Source organism: Lonchura striata, chromosome 9, assembly GCF_050655825.1.
Source record: "Lonchura striata isolate lonStrDom1 chromosome 9, ASM5065582v1, whole genome shotgun sequence".
Taxonomy (NCBI): domain Eukaryota; kingdom Metazoa; phylum Chordata; class Aves; order Passeriformes; family Estrildidae; genus Lonchura; species Lonchura striata.
Genome location: NC_140711.1, coordinates 27,912,305 through 27,931,853, shown reverse-complemented (window position 1 = coordinate 27,931,853; position 19,549 = coordinate 27,912,305). Strand labels below are relative to the sequence as shown.

Sequence of the window (19,549 nt, the reverse complement as noted above, 5' to 3'; positions counted from 1 at the left end):
TGGGCTAATTACAAAATAAGACCTATCACCATGCAAAAATAAATGGCTTCAGAACTAGCTTTAGATATCATGTTAAAAGCACCTTTGGGAACACAAAGATGCTATGCTAAAAACAGGAGATCTAAAGAGCTGTTATTACACATCCATTACGTTTTCTGAGCTGTGGCATTTACTTTTTGAAGTTCTGTACACATGATACAGCAAGGCAAAACATTTTATGTACCGTAAGAAATTTGAAACAATGTTTAATGTTCAGAAGATAAAGTTAACAAAACTACACTTCAGTGGCTTTTTTATTTCTCTATTTTACGACCTTCCGAGAACTTAAGAGTAAAAGGAAACAAGAAGGAAAGATAAGCAACAATATGCTCCTGCTTGCTTTTTTCTACATTGCTGATCAGAGCCCAAGAAATCATAATAAAAAATGCCTTCTTTTTAGTGTCTAAATAGGAGCTGTTGAAACACTGATGGTACGAAGTGTTTCAGGATGGAAAGCATTTGTTCCTCTTGCAGCTATCAACAGTCATATGTTACATGATTTTCCGATTTTTCTCCCTGAAATTACAGAAGCCTATCACGTCCTCACGACCATTTGGAACAGTTTTTCTGCTGTTTCTGCTTTTTCTAAAACCAAAACCAGCTACAACGATGACTCGCAAGAGCTGTTTCTACAAGCACCAGGAAATTCAGATTATTGACATTTTCTCTGTTCCTTCTAAATAGCCTTGGCTACATCTTGATGACATCGATAGTGGTAAGTACTGAATTTATTGGGCAGTGATCCCCCCACAAACTTTCATCCTGGATGCTAAAATGCTCCTGATGCAGATGCTGTGATCATTGATATTATAGCACAAACACACACACAAAATTCACTTCCTAACCCAAGCACCCACTTCAAGTTGCTCATTTCCCTTGGAAGGAGAAGGCAACCACAATCAACAAAAAAAAAGAGTGAATGTGATGGGAGATTGATGTGAGTTTTAGAGCATGGTGTAGTTCACTAATTTATTGGCCTAATGAAGGAAAAATTGACATCTGAGTGGCATGAGCTACACCAAACACAGCGTCCTGCCAAACCTACATTAGATGGAAACAGGTGCTTAGTTTAAACTGTCAAAGTCTTCCACAGTAGTGCATCTATGCTGCTTGTTAAGTGAGGGATTATTTCTGCTGGTTTCAGGAGGAAGATGCAAGGGAAATAGCAAGAACACCAGCAAAGTTTTATAAAATGTATTTCACAATATATCTTGAATGAGGAATCATTGGACTTTTAAAAAATCCTATATCTTAAAGACTATATTCAAATATATTTTGAACATTTCTTACCATGTTTTATGACATCTGTTATTTCTCTCAGTGACAGACTTTTCTTCCTTTAAACTAGAACTTTCAAAATCTATTATTTCTATATCAATATCAAATGTCTTCTATTATAACCCTGCAGATTTACTGTCTGTGATTCAGAGGTAACTCTGAGCAAATCAGAAGGGATTTTAAGGGCTAGACTATGTACCTGCAATCCAAATTAATGTGGTCAAATTCATTCATTGAGATAACTTCAATGAGCATTTTGGTGTTTTTTCACTAGGGGAGAAATTGCACTTGGATGGATTTATTCTTGGCATGAATTTCAGTGTTCAAATACAACTACTTAGGGTGAAACCCTTTGACTAAAATCAAATGTATGGGGGGAAAATGATGGGTGAATGACTTGGAAGCAGCCTGATGGTGTTTTGAAGGATGATATCCATGCAGGATAGATCTACAGCACCTCCTCAGCTGATATTATGGCTTTCTAATTATGGTAAAAGATACAAGGTAAGTTGGAAGGTGCAGCAGGATGCAGCTCCCCTCCCCTGTGTTTAAGACCAAGGGTGTGATGGCAAAACCAGAGAAAAAGACCTGCTTCTTAATGATATTCCAAACACTTCTAACAGTAAACTCCACAGGGAGCTTGTGTCACTCATGACTGAACAAGCAAACAGCCCGGGGATGGAGCAGCAACCAGTGAAGTGGGAGAACCACATCCTGCCAGGACCTCACTGGTGGTGTAGTGGGGCTGGTGATTGCCTTGGCATTTCAGGTGAACATGGAGTTAACGGATGAGCCTTCAAGAAAAGATCTTTAAGTCTCAGCCCTCTGAAACTTCCCAAATCTGAAAGGAAAACTCCCTACATGTAACCATTACATGGGTTCAACACTGGCCTGGGGAAAGTGCCACCTCCTGAATCACAGGGGATGCTTCCAGTAACATCAGTATTTTCCATGGAGGTCCCCCAGCCAAGCCTGCCTTGCCCCAGCCCTGCTTGGAAGATCTTATAGGGCTGTAGGTATGGCTGGAGACCAAGTAAAGGCATTATTTTATTTTGTTTTGGTTAGCACAGTTGGTATTTGGTCAAAGGCTCCTAGCTGTGAAACGATGAAGAGCTGCCAATTTCTAAGCTAAATGTTGTACATTCATATCCTGCTACCACTAACTCCATTATGATTAGTCAGGAGTGAACTTAGAAGGTTCAGAAATAACATTTGGATAAACATCCCCAAATTTTGGATGCTTATCTGAGCCTGACCCAAACCCCCTGAGTATGCAGAACTGAGCTGAAAATCTGGCAAGAATGTTAATTTCCACACTTTTCATTTCTCTCTTGAAGGCTGTATTTGCAGTTTAAGATATTTCCTTTAATTGGAATTAGCATAATACATTATTTCCCTATGGTGAGAACAGCTTTCCTCTAGTTACTTTGCCTGCTTGGATTTTGTCCAAGGAAGTACAAAAGGGGATGAAAGTGAACATGAAAATCCAAGGTAAATAAGTGAACCAAACTCTTTAAACCCCACAAATGGGTAGATTCTGCTAAAGGCTTCCCAGAAAATAAATTACTTGGTCCAACCCTAAAATGATGCTCCTCCTTTTTAATGGTGCCTCTGTACTGGTGCTAGTCATATTCCTGCCACATGCATTTGGTAAAAATTAATAATTAATAATGATTTATGCTTTGGGGAATTTTGTGCCCTTTCTTTTCTGGGGTATATCACTGCTTCAGATAGCATCTGATTTGTTTAATTCCATTAATTTTCAACATCTATAAAAATATTGTGCCAGGTATGGTGAGTCTTTGGGGAGCTTGGAGTTACAATCAATAAGTGACTGACCTTGCAAAATGTGCAAGTTATAAGATGCCAGCTCTATATATATACTGAATTCAGTGATATTTTCTGTGCAAATGTAGTATTTCAGCAACCAATGTAGCCTTCAGATGAGAGGAACTTCACATCCAGGTTGCACATGGGAGGCCCAACCTGCTGTTGGGAAGACCCAGCCCTGCAGATGCAAATCCAGCTGTTAGACCTGACCTCACTGCAGCCCTTGGGGTGAAAGCCCTAAAATGAAAACCCTGCAAATACCCAAAGTGAGGTTCTTTCCAAATTAAGCTCTTTGCAAATCAGCTGGTGATGTGAGCTGCATTCGGAAGGACACGAGTGACCTCAGGCCCTTTCCGAGCGCGGGGCTGGGAAGGTCGTGTCAGCACCCAGCTGCTCACCCTTCCTCCTGCCGCTCTTCCCAGGCAGAACTAATTACAGCAGCAGCCTGTGGGGGGAAAAGCACATGGATACATCCACACACCTCCACAGACCCGCATGTTTGCTCACATTTAATAATGAGCAGAACAAATAAAAAGTGAGTATTGACATGAATGCCTGTTACCCAACGCTCCCAGGGAAGGAAAGCAAGGCCAAGTGCTATTCCATAAGCAGTGCTCAAAAATATTCCTCTCCAAGCTCAAATCAAGAACATGGCATTAAGAACAGCTTGAGCACCAAAACAGAAACCCAGGCTGGTGTTTCCCAGCTCCCTGCTCCTTATCAGGGAGATCTGGGCAAGCTGCCGGGCAGTGGCTGAGGGCAGTGCCGCTCCTCCCTGCCAGCCGGGACGGGGCCGCTTGGGGAAGGAGAATATGTCATCCAGCCCGAACACAAAGGGCAAGATGGTATCTCACTGCTGGTGTGGTGAAGTCATGTACTAGGAAAAATATATTTAGCTGTTCCTGGGCAGTCCCCAGGAGGCTGCAGAGCTGGTCTGATACCAGCCTTGCTCACCTGCCCCAAAGCGCCGTGTGAGACGCTCATGGTTGGGGCACAAAGAGGCTCAGAATGATAACTGGCCACCATGCCAGGGACCCCCAGGAGTACTGTGGGGAGGGGGGAAGACACTGCTTACACAGCTGGGAATGTGCCAATATTGAGGATGCCAGCTTGATCAAAGAAAACAACCAGGATCATACAGAGAGATCTGCTGTAAAGTCACCAGAAACACGCCCAAAGTGAAGAGCGAGGTGTGAAATATTCCTATCATGAAATCCTGACTCCACTGAGGGCAATAGAAGAGCTCTGACTGCCTTTTGGACAGAGAGGGCAACAATACAAGTGTTTGTTTAGCCGTCAGAGAAAGAACATTACTTGGTGTACAGCCCGCCGTGCTTTGTGATAAACATGTTATAAAACAGATATTTGCACACACTGCATACAATGGGAAAGTCACAGGGAAAGGTGGGGTTGGAAAATGGATTTATAAAATTATTAAAATCCCATGGAAGAGGTCAGGCTGGAGGATGGTGGCAGTTATGTTCTCCTGGCTCAGCATTCTGAATTTTGCGTTTTCTTCTTGCTGTTTCTTCTGTCACGTTACCATAATTTTACAGTTGAACTCATCAGCTGGCATTAGCCAGAGTCACCCTTTTTAACAGCACCGTAAAACAAACAATCAAGAAGAATTTGTCTCTGCAGCCATGTACTTTATAAGGCACAAGTCTGAATAAATATGTAACTGTTCACGCCCTTTCAGAAGTGCTGGAACAGGAACACGCTGAACCCAGAGCACTGATTTATATCTAAGGCAACATTGACTCCAAAATAAGAGTGAAAATGTAGGTTAGATGGATAGTAGGTGCTACAAAGAGTAATTGCTCTCTTGTTTTACACCTTAGAGAGCTGTGTGGAGTGGGCAAGAGCCCAAGACAAGTTAGAAAACAGCCAGCTTGAAACTGGACGGGAAGCATGGAGACTGGAAACAAAGGAGAGTCACAGCTCATCCTACCTGATCAAAAATATTATCCAAAACCATAATGTGCACTATGAATCAAGATGAAAGGTGGGAGAGTTGTCTCTCAAGAAGCTTCTCTTTACTTTCCTGGTAAGGCATGGAACCTTTCCAAAAATACACCGGCTCTGTGTGCAACGCCTGACCAGCTACGTGGAACTGCACGGCCACTTGCAATGCATGAATTCAATCAGCTGAAAGGAGCCACTGAATTTAATAGTGTTCATAAAAAGAAAGTTATGCATCCTCACTGACCACAGGGGGAAAGTTGGCAAAAGGGTTGAGATCCTATCTTCTAGAATTCTCCTGCACAGGCTGGGAGAGCAGAGAGGATTACTCCTGGGCAGCCCTCTTGGGCACAGCAAGCTGAATTTTAACAAATGAGCAAGCAAACAGGCTGTCTGTCTGTGTAATTTTTGTATACACACTGTGATTTACTTTGTGAAATTCACATGACAAATAATAATTAGCCATTGCACTATAAACCCTCATTTCCCAATGCTCAATACCAAACCGAAATAGCCACGTGTTTAAAGGACTTTGCCCCTATTCCTAATGTCAAAATGTTAAAAAAAAGAGTTAATTTGGGAAGGGAATTATTACGGTCAGGTTGTGTGAGATTCACTCTGATGTACTCTAAATGATGTGTTAAATGATGATTTCCAACAGAGCCTGTAGCAGAGAGTTTGTTTGGAATGACATTTGTTGTGGCACCAGTGGCCACTACGAAGATGAATTTATATATACACTTAAAGCACCTGCCTGCAGAGGTGTCGCAGAGAAGTTCTGCATGAGCAGATGACAACAGATATTTTGCAAGCACTCACAAACTGAATTTGTGCTCCAAAATAGCAACAAAAAGGTTCTCTAGGGCACTTTCTCCACTTCTTTCATGAAATGCATGCAACCACACTCTCTGCTGTTGTTATTAAGCATTACATGGTGATTTCTTCAGCAAATAACACTCCTTTAGCAAACCAGCCACACTGCTGTGGTTTCTTGCAACCTGTTTAAATTTTAGTCATGCAGGTTTTACAGAACTGCTTGTCTTGGCTACATGATTGCAAGCAGTGATATTTATAAATTAATATAATGTTTGAAATTCTTTTCAGACCTATTTAGGCATTGGCATCTACACAAACAAAGCTCTGATGCACTGAGATTAGCAGAAAACTGACAGAAAGATAACCCACATGAAGGCTGAGTAAGAAGCAGTGATGGATTTGACCCCTTTTCTTTCAGCTCTGTTGAGGAACCCTTCCCAGTGAAGTCACTTCTTTACCCTGCAAATATTGAGCTCCGGTTTTACAGTTCTGTGATTTTAGATAAATACAAGTGGCCATGTCAGGAGGCAGATGCCACCTCCCCTGAGGACAGTGATCACAGTCAGAATTCCTCTGCTGGGGATCCCTTTGTTGTTTGGCCATCAGGTGTCATCTTCTCATCTGCCTTGCTCTCCCTTCTCTCTCACACATCCCAAACATGCCACCCTCATGCCAAAATAGTTTGTGGAGTTTTCCATATTGTCACAGTGACCAGAACCCAGCAGGATGCTTTCCACCAAATTCTTCCTCAGTTTCTAAGGCCTAAAATGCACTGAGTGAGAAAAGAAAATCCTAAAACACCATGGGATTTGTATGGCAAGAGCAGCATCCACCCATCAGTAGCCTTTATGCTAAAACCAGTTGTGTCTGAAATGCCTGCTGGGTTCAGCTCACACACAGCCAAAAAACGAGTCTAACTTCCCAAGTGCTGTCTTTGCTCTCAGATGCTTTTTCCTTTACTGGTTTTCCACTGTCTGGCATTTACAATATACCCACAGAGGTGGAAAGGCTTATATTTACCACTCTTTCCTATCAAAGCTACTTTAAACTTAAGGCACAGTGCTGTTTCCATTTGGAAATTTTTTTTTGCACGAGCCATTTACAAGACCTTTACAAGCCATGGTATGCCAAGAGCTCTCCAATTTCCCCAGTTTACTGCAAAGGAGTCTGGCTGGCATGAAGAAGGCTCCACCATCCCACCCAAACCCCAGCTGGAGGACACTCACTGCTGCCTATGGACAGCAGGTAGGGAGAAGGGAAGACTGGGAGGCAGTGGAGGTAGGAATCAGTTTTTTATGTTCCAGAAGTCTTTTTTTTCTGGGACACAGCCTGGCTTCTGGCAATTTCTTCAGTTTGGATGGGATTGATGGCAAAATAAACAAGTATAGTCATTAAGACCTAAATACACCTGAAAATATATATTAATATACCTAGATGTCTGTTATTAATGGTGTAAAGTTCTTCAAACCTTGGTACAATTTATTTCTTAGCTTGCTACAACCCTCACTGCTACCGTTTCCATCATCTGGGATGGAACACATAAATGACCTTCTACTGTAGCCCTGGTCAGCAGAGGTTTGGTGCCAGCTTTGCTGCAAGAAATCATCATCTAATGGCCTCAACTAGGGCTGAAAGCCAGAATTTGCTGCCATTTACTGTTGGCCTGAAGTGGTTACTCCTTTGAGCATCACATGCTGCCAAGCAGAGGCAGCACCAAGCACACAGGAGCTTTTTGGGAAACTGGAGAGGATTCAGGTACTCAGTCCAGCTGGTTCTTTGGAAATTAAAGAATTAACACCACTTGGAAAGAAATTAAAGTAAAATCATGCCATAGCAAGGAGAATAGAAGAGGAGTAAGAGGTGGGAGGGCGTTAGGAGCAGCAAGAGAAAGGCCAAGGAGGGCCCCTGGAGAGAGCAAACAGGGCTTTCCCGGGGCTGGGCTGGGCTCAGGACCACTTCTGGCTGTACTTGATGGCTTCACAAACACCCAGCACAATACACAAGTGTAACATAAGCCTCAACTCCTCGAGATTAGCCATGGCTGGGAAATAATGTTATCGCTCCCCATTATACTTCAGGAGCCCTTGAGAAAAAGTCCCCAAAATTCCCACGAGCTTTAAATGAAGGTGAGATTTTCCCCTGGTGCCCATCCTCCTTTCTTATGAGGTCTTGTGTCCTTGTCCAACCATGCAAGAGTTCAGCTTTTTGCACAGCAGTTTCACTCTCTGTGAAGATGCTGCTCCTCTTTCACCATCTCTTACTCTCTCCTCTGCTAAAATTAGGGATCTAGGGTTTTCCTGATGGGTCAAAACCTAATCTCCTTCCTCACAGGATCTCAGTTTAACTACACATCACTGTGCCAGACAGTGACTGTTAGTACCACCCAGTTTCATTAGTTATCAAGGGCTAAAGTTGCACTTCGAACAGTCATCAATCAGTAGGAAAATATACGCATCGAATTAAAACTTCCAGCAAACTCCAACACCTTAGGGCTTTTTCCTTTTACAAGCAACATTTTCTTCCACTGAAAACAGAACTACTTGTGCAGGTGGTTTTTAAACACAAACAGCTGCTCCACGAGAATGCAGTTGGGGAAAATTATTCAGGAAAAAAAGGCAAAGACAAAGCCATGGGTGTGGAACAAGAATCTATACTGCCCCAATTCCCAGGGAAATATAGGAAGGGAAGAGAAACCTAAGATATAAACAGTAAGTGGAATTTCCATTGCGCTGGTCCCAATAAACACACTGGTTTTGGGGGAAGGAAAGTGGGATCAAGGGAGCAGAGTGAGGCAGTAGGTGTTGCGAGGGAAAGCGTGGTGGAGGGTTACGGCTTGTAAAAATCCGCTTCATCTTTCAGTGTCAGAACAATGCCCGGGTGTATGGTGGGCTGTGTTATCAGCCAGGGAAGCAGAGCAAGGCTAGGATAAACAGCCCCAGACAGCTAGGGGTTTGTGGTCATGATTTACTCCTGCCTTCCCAGATAGTTCCTCCTTTCTTTCTGCTTCATTTCTGTTGATCTGTCCATCTTTTAAAAGGTTCTGTAGGCCATAGCTGTTTTTAGCACTGTCACTGTAATTTTAATTACCAATACAATGTTTTTTTGGCTGTACAGTGTTTTTTAAAAGCCTCAGTAGCTGTATTTTGACCAGAACTATCACAATCACAGACAAATATTGCTGCTCTTTCCTTATTTCACTACTTTTCCCTGTAATGTCTCTCTTCTATCTATGAACTCTTTTATCACCTCATTCTCCTATGCATCCCCTCAAGTAAAAGCTTCACTTTCAGGGCACTTTGGTGTGTGCCATACCCATGTAGGGACACAATGCCAACTCCCCTTTCAATTACAGACTGCAGAGGCAACCCTTGAAATGCTGCATTTTCTCCAGCCCTGCCCTCCAGACAGAGGCTTTCCCTGCAAACACCCCCAAAGTTATTTCACCAGTTTCCTCCCAACTCTCCTTCAAATTCCTCTTTGAATTCATAAGGATTAATCTCCTGGTATGCTGCAGCTGCTGTCAAGATGACAAGTTCTGGGTTTCCTCCTCTCTTATATGCATCCATTAATGTTCTCTTGGATTGAAAGATCCTAAAGCAGAAAACATCTTTGTGCCCTTTATTCCCCACCTAGGTCTCCTGGCTTTTTCTGTCCTTGTGGTGAGGCCCCAAAAATGTTTGGGTAAAGAGTGAAAAAAGCGATTCCTTAAATTTTGTACATATAGGAGGGTAATGAACTCTAGTAATGCAAGCAAGCCCAGTGCCACCTTCCTACCTGAGCAAATGTAATGTCACTGCAATAAGAACCCCACTACTTTTCCTGGTGCTGAGATTGTATAAAATACATCATGCACAGACATGAAGATGGAGTCTCACCTTGGGATCTGCATTCCAGGAAAATCACGTTTCCTGGAGAAGAGGTGCAATGAAAGCCAATCTGATGCTGCTGAAGGCCCACATGGAGCTTGTTAGTTCCACCATTATTTTTCCCTTTCTCTATACTCTATTGTGTTAATGTTCTTTGGAGGCAAGGATTTTGCAACAGGATAAACTCTTTTATCAAACTGAATCAGACCAGTGGTATCCCAGACTGGGAGAGCCTAAGTGCCAGATAGCCCTGGAAGGTGTGGAATGCTTGCAGCAGACAAATCAGTAGCAAAACCTTAAACATTCAGGAGGAACACAGAATAATCAATTGGAATATTAACGTGCTGGTAAAATGATTAAAGTTTGGTGTTACACATATTTTCAAACGTACTGACACTTCATTCTCATAAAGACCAGCTCAGTTATGTTTGATTTGTATTCATATCCTATAATGTGAATATATTTGCTCAAAATTGCTCCGTAGTAAATCACCATCACAGAAATAAGCTTATATTTATTCTTAGCATTCATGAATTGCATGGTGTTGGACCACCATATATTTAACACCTCCGAAGAAATCCAACCACAACTTTTGAAAGCAACATTTTTATATATCATTATGGACATTGTTTCCTTAACAGTTAATCACACGCTCTCCAATCACATGGTTTTCACCTTAAGGGAGAAAAATGAGTGACTCTATAGCTTGAAATGCAAAGCCCTCTACTTGACCTTTCGATGTGAAAAGCCCCATTGGGCCAGGTCCTGAGGGTGCTGAGCGCTCTCGCCCGGGCACCGAGCACCCTCGGCTTCCTCTGAAGCCGACAGAAGTTGAAGGCATTCAACAACTTGCTGGATCAACCTTGTAATCACTAAAAGCTCTCTTCAGAGTAGTGATATAAATATGGACAGTCACTTCACTTCACAGATTTGGTCCAGCATTAGGGTTACTTTAAAACCAAAGCTGTCGGAGAAAATGTTGGATCTATGATATGACTTTGAACCCAGGTCACTAAAATCTTTCCCGACGCAGCATCTTCTTTGGGATTCTTAAGAAAGCTAAACCTGCAAAGACAAATATTATGGCAACAAAAATAAATGCCTGAGTTTTTAACCTTTTCAGGGAAAGTAATTCCTTTATTGGCTGCAGCTAAAACTTCCTACCTTTCTTTCCCTTTTTGTTGTATCTGTGAGTAATTTCTTCAGTCACATTGTTTATAAGAAGTGAAGTTATTCGTAATCATGCCTTAAGAGTATGTACACAAACTGGACATCCTAATAGAGCACTATGTATTAAATTCCTGATTGTTTGACATAAATTCTCTCTCTTTCTTTTACTCAGACAGGAAGCTTCCCATTTATTTACGAATAGGTTAAGACCCTAGTCATGTTCCTAACTGTGTTCCTAAGTGCTAACATATATTAAGTAAATTTAGAGCCTCTTCTGCATAGGAAACAAATTAAACTGGTTAAACATGGAGAAAGACTAAATGTAATCTATCTTTTGTCATGTTTATGATATCGGAACGCATCTTATATGAATGTTCCAATTTGGCTGTTACAGCAGATGGGTTGCTTATGATAAACCACAACTACAGACAGAGAATGTGATAGTATAAATCATATAAGAAGATAAATAATGAAATTCTTTGAAATAACGTTGGTTAAATATTTAGACATTTGGTTTCCAAGCTTGCTTGCACATATGAAATAGTATTCTCTACCGATGGAAAGAAACGCTCTCAACAATAATCATATTGGGAAAACTAATAAGGTCTAAAGGCCATATTTGCATTTAGAGACCTCTTTGGATTTGTGTAAAGTTTGTATTCACAGGGAAGGTATTGGTACTCAGGAGAGTAGTCCTAGATGGAAACCTGTATGAAAAAGTAAAGACAGCTCATGATTGAGCCATTTTTCCACAGGTCAAGGCACACTGGAGTTTTTCTTTGTGCAAAGAGCACAAGTCTGGGAGAAAAAGTGAAGTCTTGTCTTTAACATCCTTTATTTATAGCTGGCCTAGCTGGGGCAGGTATCAAACCTCAAAATTATTACCAGGCAGAACTTCAATTTTCCAATTCATAAAAGTCCTAGAAACCTTACTTCTACCAGTAACTTAAGAAGAAAGATTAGTGTGCAAATCCAACGAGGGATACATGCCACTGAGCTTACAACTGCACCAAAGAAAGTAATCCACTCTCGGGGATTTTATTTTTACTGGAAGCTTTACACATTTCAAAGGTGGGTATGAAGTCCAAGTTCCCCTTAGAGAGAGATCAGACTTCTTGAATGCAACCCTCATCATCCTCCCTAGATGTCTAGAAAATGGGTGAATTGCCCCCAGGAGACACTGCTCTTTTTGAACTGATGGTCAATTTAAATTACTGAACAGTAGATGGCTAATGTAGGTCAGATGTCTAATGATGGCATTTTATGAGGCTGATGATGGAGATGACAATCTGGTGTTTCAGTTTTAAATACCACTTTTTTTGTGTGTATTTTGCTTGGTGAGTGCCCAGAAGAACAAAGCTTGAGCACACAGCAGTTAAACAAAAAACCGTCTATGAGCTGCGTTAGAAAATGCAACTAAACCTCTGCCTCCTATCATAAATAGAATGCCTGCCCTGATTTTATTCAGAGTAGGGCTAAGACTTATCTTCCTCTGAGTTTTTCATGAGATGTGCATTATTTTACATCATTTGTGGTTAGTTCCATTCAATCCCTACAGCAGTGAAAGCAACTGAGGCATTCATTAAACAGAGATATTGGTATATCCACAATGGTATCATTCCTCTGCCCAAATCCTGGCATCCAGTTTTGCATCCCAGGCCTCCAAAAGCTGCAAGGGCAACCCAAAGCCAAGTGCAGGCAAGCAGTCTTCCCCTCCCAGGAACTGATGCACGATGAAATGCACAGAAACTGGAGTACATGTGGTGCCCCTTTCTTTTAAATTAAGGATCTTGCCTTTTTAAATGAAGTGATTATGATGAGGGCAGTGGGATTAGAAGAGGACTGGGGCCTTTTGTGCAGGTGGTTTCCCTAATAGGAGACTTTCTAGCAAGAGAGCACTATATATTCTTCAGGCTCAAAGCTAAACTTCTATTAAAACCAATTAATTCATTGAACAGGCTTGTATCGCTTTACAGTGCCTGGGCCTTTACTTAAAAGAAATCAATTGTATGAGTACAGCTGAGAAATAACCACTATAATAGATGTTTTAGCTCTTGCTTTTACTTTTCTCTGATAGCCCTTAAGGTGGTCAGAGGTAAAAGCTAAAGATGCATTGTAGCCTGAGGGATGATTGAATGAAAAAATGGGGGATGGGAGCAGAGCTATGCTGATAGACCAATTTCCCACCACTGCAAGCCAGCGCAATTGATTGATGAATCCTTGCTCTGTCAAGAGGCAGCCCTTCAGATTTGATCACATAAATACTCATTCAACTCAAATTCTGCTTGACAAGCCTCAGACAGCTTTGTTCTGTCACAGATATCATTGGAAGGAAAATGCTCCATTAATCATCCTTAATTAACTTTACCATAGTCTGCTGGAACCAATATGTTCCCTGGCTAAATCCCTAAGACTTAGCTAGATTTCTGTAGTTATCAAATAGAAAGTTGTTTTTAAAGTTCCTCTCCCTCATTGCTGCTAACTACAGGAAATCTTTCCCTGCCTGTTTTCTAGGAAGGCACTTGCATTGATCAGGATGTGGCTTAATCCTTTGACAGTTAAGCTCCTTTGGCAGAGACACACAATTATACCTATTTCTGATTATAAAAGATTACTGATCTATCCACAGTTAAGTGCTAAGATGTTGTGCTTCCAAAGCACCCCCTTGTTTCCAGCCTGTGGGAGAGCCTTACAAACTAACTGAAAATAAAAATAAAACCCAAACAAGAGCCAATGTGCAAAGAGAGACCAGGAAGAAACACAGTGATTTAGTTGGATTTGGGGGATAACTAGAAATAACAAATAGTGTTTCAGGTGCAAAGTAAGGCGAAATCATGAAGACGTGCTCATTAGCCAGGGTTGCCACTATCCCCTCTCACTCAGCAGTTTTGTTCTGCTGCAGGGCTGGAGGAAACCCTGGGAGCACCTTTTACCCCCAAGAGAAAGGATCCTCAGGGAGCTCCAGCTCTTGGTGGGTGTCCTCCATCCACAGGGATGCTCCTGAAGCACGTGGAAGGGTATTTACCCCATATATTTCCCTCTACTTCCTTTGGTATTGTTACACTGACAGTATTCCTTTCTTTAAAACATGTTTCTAATTTTTTTAAGGTGATAAGAACCCTGCATTCCTCAGGGATTTTCAATGGGACCTGAGGGGTCTAAAACCTTGCTGATTTGGGGTCTTGCTGCTCTAAGATGCAGCACACAGGCAATGGGACCAAGAGATTTTGCAGATAAATTCCTTACCCATTCATTTTCATTGTCTGGGTTACATCCTTTGAAAGGATTCACTGGAGATAAGGAAAGAAAATAACATGGAAGCATTTTGACTAAATAGAAATAAGTGTGGGAACTTTGTCCTCAGTGAAACAAAGCCTGGAATTGTTCAGGGTCAGGTTGGATGGGGCTCTGAGCAACCTGGTATAGTGGAAGTTGTCCTTGCTTACAGGGATTAGATAATCTTTAAGGTCCTTTCCAACCCAAAATATTCCAGCATTCTATGGTACTTGTTAATCTCACAAAACCTTTCTCATATGAGGAGCCTTTATTCCTGAAAACTGTATTACTGAAAGCTCAGGAGGACACAGGCTATCTATACTGCTAAACATTTATGTGTGAAGCTGGGTGCAAGCAATGAAATATAACCTAAATTGTTTGGCAAATTTTATGGTAAAAGCTCAGCCTTCTTTTGTTATGAAAAAACAGTATTTTAAAGTAAACACTGCAGTACAGAGAGGGTAAAAAAGATCATACTCTATCCCTGTGTACATCACAAATCTTCTGCTTGCTCTGGGGAGAAGTCACTTCGTGTTATGCTCTCTACCAGCCTTGGACTGTGGTCAATTTAATCAATGCTCCTCCTGACGGCAGCGCTGCTCAGCCGAAAATGGAAGTGACCGTTTCAAGCTGTGCACTCCGAGCAGCCAGCTGGCCTATTTTAAACTCTCTGGAAACTTGACATACTAATGTTTCCTTTACGGCACCAAAGGAACCAGTTATAAAGGCATCTTCTCAGGTTATACGGCAGAAAAAGGCAGATGCATAAATCAGGGCTGCCAAGCCTTTGCACACCGAAGGGCCAAACCAGCAGCAAAGTGAGAATTACTTGGGTGCAGAAATGAGTGAGATCTACACTGAAAAATGGAAACAACTTTTGTTTTCTCTTCTTGTTCTCAGGAAGAGCTGAGGCCTGGAGACATAACCAAAGTTGGGACCTTTTCAACTCGTGGAAAACTTTGCCATCAATGTTCCTTTCCCCTTTCTTTCCCTCTTCCTTCCTTCTCCTTTCTCCACACATTTGTCTCCACGCCTTTGTTCTTTTTTTTTTTTTTTTACTTATTTTTTCCCCCTTTTTAACCAGTACTTTGCAAAAATTTTTCTCCCTATTGTACAGGGACTGCCTCCCCAGCTTGCAGGGTTGTGAGTTAGGTTCCCCTCTCACCTCAACACAGAGGTGCTCAGAGACAGGAGAAGGGCAAGCTATTTAAGGTCTCAGAGGGAAGGAGTTTCCTAGCTCTAGTTCCTGCCTAATTCCATCTGGAAAACAATGATAAATCAGATTTATCAGCACTAACTTGGGCTTTTCTCTTAAGGCAGGTTGTAGGGAGGTAGAAGCCCTAGTGATCCTGCTCCTTCCAGCAGTGTGGTTGTCTTTCTCATGCAAACTTGCCTTGAAATATAACCATGACATAAATTGATGGACAAAATGCACAACTGAAAGAATACTTGGAGCAGGAAACTTAAAAAAAAAAAACAAACTGCATTATCTAGACCCCTATAAGAACATCCAGTCCATCTTTAAATCACAAAATGAAATAAACAGGATCAGATATACTGTGAAAAACCTGTAAATGTCCTTTCTCATTATGGAGGTCAAAGAATACATTAGTTATTTTTAACTAATGTCTTATTCAACCCCATGCAAACTTAAATCAGTTTGGGTCTGACTGATTCAAAGCTGTTCTCTGGTTCCCTGCTCTGCTGTAATAATTGACTAGGCTAGACTTTAGAAAGGTCAAAAAAGCAGCCCCGCTTCATATTATTTCAGCTAATAACTCAGTTCTTAAATCAAAATTTAAGAACTAATCTCTCAAAGCACTATTTCCTCCCCCTCCATTAAATCCATATGTAATTTCAAATTAAATGATAGATGTCCAAAATCGTTACTTTTTGCTTAATTACTTTTAAGTTACTGGGGGACACAGCATGAGGGTTTGTTAGAAGATCTAGGATTGTCCAAAAAAAATTGGAATTAAGAAAATCTAAGAAAATCTCAGAAAATGCAGCTGTGACTGAAGAACCTGAGGAAAGAACAGCAGGCACTGGACAATCTAAAGGAAAACCAGGCAGACACATTGCAGCATCTAAGGCAGGCTCAGAAGTGGCTGTGCAGCAGGTCTGTGGGGTAGGTATGATAGGGAGCTTGCCAGCACAGATGAAATGTGCTGAGACTGGGGGTTTTCATGGAGTGGAAGCAACAAAGGTTCCACATTAACCCATCATCACTCTCTAAATGCATGAATTCCAGGATATGTCCTATTGAGTGCAAATTTATAGATTGGCTCATGTCAATTGTTTAACATAACATGTAAGTAGCGCATTTCTTCCAAAGATTTTGAAAAACCCCCAAATCCAAGCGCTTAAATTTCATTACATTAGTTTGTGATGCTATAGTCACTCACAAAAAACTTACTCCATGTTCAATATAGTCTCAATTCATTCTGCTGTCCTTAACTGACTCCCTTGAACAGAAAATTGGCCTTAATCCCAATGTAGGAATGCAAGATGAAGATCATTAGCAAAGAGTGGTGCGAACTAGGGCTGTCATTCCTCCAAGCTGCTTGTGGTCATATTTAACTTACAAAAAGAGAAAAAAGTAACCCTACTTGCACATGAAGAAGGGGATGGCTTTGTTGCATTGGAAGTCACCTAAAAAACCTCTCCTGATTTCCAAGGGAGTGGCTGGAAGGATGTTTGGCCGAGCACATCTGCATGCACGTCTGAGGGACTCTTTTGGTACATGCCTCATTGCATCTCCTCCCACCTCAGTATCACAAAAACAGAGATTCAAGTTGGACACCACACAATCAGACATCTGTTGTAGTCAACCAGTTGACATAACAACATTTTCTCTCCCTCTAGCTCTTACTTCCCCCAGAATGCCTTTTCTTTTCCCACTTTCAAGGAGATTTTTTTTAAGACACCAAACATTGGGCTTTGACTGCTGTTTATGGGATACTTATTTGGGACTGCAATAAACTGCGAGCAGTTTGAGGCTGACTCCTCAAACTGTAACTACTGTTGGGTTTTTTGTTGTTTCTTTCTGCCGAGGGAGCCTTTTCTTCCCCGCTGCCCCGCGGTCACTCTGTGCTGTGCTTTTGTTTGGCCTCCCGGCACAGAGTTGTTTATTTGCACTAACAGCACCAGCCCTGCTCCCTGTGGACTGTTTGTCCAGTGGCCTGTGGAGCTTCCATGACTTTATTGTTGACAACTGGTAGGTGGGATCCAAGTTTTTGTGGTTAAATTGTTTATTGATAATTACCTCTTAATTACCACTGCTGCCAGCTTCCTATAATTTATCATGATCAGTCTTTTTTGTTGTTGTTGCTCTTAGAAATAATAATGTGAAAGAGGAGGGATAACAAAGAAAGAAAAAGAAGGAAGAGGGCCAAATTGTGATCACCCCTTCCTGAGTTTTAAAACTGCATCATTTGATTAATGTCTGGCCAGCTCTCATCAATGGAACCCATCAGTATGACAAGGGCATCCCCTGCCCAGGTGCTGCCAGATGGGTCAGTTCTTCTCCAGCTCTCATACGAGGCATGAATTTGGTGTAAGAGAACCCAACCACACCTCTCCCGGGTTGGGGAAAACCAAACTCTTCAGAAAGCAATTTTTTTTTTCTTATAGACGACACAAAAGTCTTCCCTGCTTTGTCTGAAGAAGGAAGAATTTTTTAGGGATTTGGTTTTTATGTGGATCACTTGGAAACTGACTTTGAGCACTTAAGATGTCACTGTAGGACATCTGCAGCAAGCCTAAATGGTTCTCAGTTGTACCACTCTAAATGGTACTGATCCAAACCAGGTATTGATATATTTGGTATTGATCCAAACCAGGACAAACCAGGTAGCCACATCCCCCAGCTGTGGCACAGCTGCCCAGTGAATCAGGCAGGGAAGAACCTGCCTGGGAAGAGACTTGGCCCTTGAGAACAGACCACCTTGGCCACTGCCTGAGAGCCATTTTTCTCTTCAGAGAGCTTCGGGGGACCACAGAATTTCTCTCTGAAGACCAAAATTAAAACTAAGTCCACGTATTTATTTCCTTAAATGCACTTCCACATGTATGAATTCTGTCTCGTCTCAACTCCATGTTTAAAGCCACAGTGTTTGGTGCAAATACATTTTTAAGGGGTCACAGTGATAACCACTATCCCTTTTGAAGTGCTACCCAACTGCCGAATTAAGTCTGATCAACAATACAGAGCCTGAAAACCAGCATCATCAGCAGCCTTGGATATGGAAAACCAAAAGCAACCCCATGCCAAGGATACCTAATCCATTTTCCTGAACACCTTCTACAAGCCATTAAAATCCTGTAAACAAAAAAACAACCATGTTTCCATATTTTCATGAGTTGACACATTTGCCCCTTTTAGAAGCATTACAGCTGGGAAGGAACTGTGCCTTCATTTCAATACATTCATAGAATTTATTCTAGGTGCCTATTTACAGGTTTCCTGGCCCAAACAATAGCTCCCCCCAGCCCCCTGTGCCATGTGTGCATCGGTCACTGCCCAGCATCATCCCTCTCATGACTCAGGCTGTGTACAATTGTCCAGACAACTCACAACAGTTTATCATCATTGTTCGGTATAATTGGAAACAGAAGTATTTATACACACCCGTGTACCCTACAACTAAATTTATAAAGGCAACTGTCTCTTTTAATCTATAGCACAGCCAGTGTAAACAGTAATTTGAAGGAATATTCAGATTTATTACATTGCTCGCTTAAAGATCAATGTTTAAAATGGATATATATTGCATTAATCCAAACACACAACAAATCATAAAGCTATTTACACAATAAATTTACAATTCCTGCAGACACTTTAATCCTGTTTCTGTTTCCAAGGAGCACTCTTGTCTGCACACACACATATCCACCCACAAACAGACTCCCACACTCAGAAAGTACTATTGTAATGTTAATTAACCTAATTTATAAACCACCAACTAGACCTGTAACCTCAGCACAATATACATTTAACTATAAATATGTGAATTAAAGGCACATTAAGGGGAAGGGACAAAAGAAAATAAATTTGACTTTGGGGCTGATGTGCGATCCCAACCTCAGCCCTGGCACCCCAGGTGTCACCTCTCTGCGAGTCAACAGCATCACTTTGGGCCTCAATCCTGCTCGTCTCACCTTCCTGCAGCCCAGCCATACCCCAAGTTATTTAAACTTCATTTCTGTGGTTTAAAATAATATCCCATTGACGTGGGATCCAAAACGCCTTCAGAGCTAATAAAATGTCACCCTGCCAAACTGAGGCGATACGTGCCAACCTTTAGCCCAGT

General features: G+C 41.6%; 1 protein-coding gene across 6 annotated transcripts in view; it reads right to left on the bottom strand.

The window, feature by feature from the left end:
* MECOM (MDS1 and EVI1 complex locus) overlaps positions 1 to 19,549 on the bottom strand; it is a 330,170-nt gene that overhangs the window by 64,442 nt on the left and 246,179 nt on the right. The gene's annotated exons all lie outside the window — the stretch shown is intronic.